Raw genomic sequence first — 1,862 nt, forward strand, 5'->3', positions numbered from 1 at the left:
CCCCCCCTCAAATCCCATAATATTACATTGTTTGCTTATAATACTAATATTATGACATTTATATCGCCCAAATCCGTGTTACAATCATTGTTCTAAGCGCTTACATAATATTCATGAAAAACATGCATGCACTCATGTGTACATGCACACAATTATATGCAGTTCTACATTCACACACACAAAACCCCCCAGAGTAAATCATTCTAGTAAAATATTGCATACACTCTTTCTTACTAATAAGAAAAAATCGAGACTCATGTCAATGTGAAAAGCGTCTTAATTACACAAATAAAAGAGATGGCAGTGGAATTCTGGTAAAGTCAACACATCGGGACCGAAAAAAAAAGTGTTGACTCTGAGCAATGTTGACGTTATCTATTGTAATTGTATTAGATCTACTGGCCATTGAAAATTGAAGACTACAGCTACAAAATTACAAAGTACCCCGTAACAAGATGTTAACTCAATATCAGTTGAGTATAATTCTGAAGTTGTCACCAAAACAAGAGATAATGAGAGAACAAAGTAATTGGACCGTAGGTGTGTACACTGTACACCACTAGCTCAGCCCCTAAAAATCTTTTCTTAAATGAATTCATCTTTGGATTCAGGCCTAGCCCTAAATTGTCGACTTTACGCAAGGTTAACACTCACGCGGTAGACTGTATCAGAAACACAATTACGACTTAAACAAAAGAGGGAAAAAAACAACAACGGGACCACAGTGAGGTGTTGACTGTAAGCAAGAGTTGACTTTATAAGCAAGTTGACTTTATCAGGATTCCATTGTATCTGTCATTAATATTACTGATCATTATGTTGAAAACCCTTAGAAACAGAAGAATGTCCAGGTCTCAAAAAGAATGGAGGAAATAATATTAATAACATCAGACATGCAGATGACACAGTTTTAATAGCAGACCCAGGAAAGGACCTTCAATCGATTCTAGATACCGTTGTAAGAGAAAGTGAACGTAAAGGATTATTTTTTAATGTAAAGTAAACAGAAAGCATGGTAACCCCCCAAAAAAAAAGGGAAAAAAAAGCAGCAAATCCTGTTTGTAGTCACAGTAGCAAAGGTGAAAAGATCAAACATGTCCAACAATTTTAATATCTAGGATAATATAATAACATCGGATGCCAAATGTTCCACTTTCCACAGAAATAAAACGGAAAATTGCAATGGCTAAAGCTAGTTTCAATAAAATGAGCCCAATCCTGAAAATTAGAAGCATCTCAATGTCTAGCAAATTAAAAGTTTGAAATACTATGTATGGTCAACCCATCTATCTGAAGTCCACGTGGGACGCTCACTGTTAAAAACAATTAGGAAAAGACAAATGCAGTTTTGGGACACCTGAATAGATATAAAGGTCTCGTACATCTAGCTATCACTGGCAAATTTGAAGGCAAACGAGGCAGGGGTAGGCCCAGAGCAACCTACTTAGGGAACCTAAACAAATGGGGAGCGGGAAAAGATCAAGGAAACGTAACTTTTTGAAGAGCATCTGAGCAAAGGAATGGTGATACTGCTTAAAACAAAGAGTGAAATTAGTTATCATGAACAAAGGAAGTGTTCATCATTATGTCAAAATATAAAAAAACCAGGGACATCTGCTGCGAGCTGTCTTCCAAATCTGGGCCCTGTTCCTGCTTCTTTCTCCTCTTCCTCCTCTTCCTCCACCCCCATTTCTTCCCCCGTCCTGTGTAAAACCGTGTGTCTCTTCAATGCTGCAATACTTGGAAAAATATTTTCCACATCCCTTGTGGCCTCTGCACACCCTTTCTTGACAAAGGCCACCCTTTTTTTACCTTATTATTTTTTCACCTCACAAAAGTGTGATATTACATTAGTTCAAGAC

The sequence above is a fragment of the Aplysia californica genome, unplaced genomic scaffold (assembly GCF_000002075.1).
Source record: "Aplysia californica isolate F4 #8 unplaced genomic scaffold, AplCal3.0 scaffold00010, whole genome shotgun sequence".
Lineage (NCBI taxonomy): Eukaryota > Metazoa > Mollusca > Gastropoda > Aplysiida > Aplysiidae > Aplysia > Aplysia californica.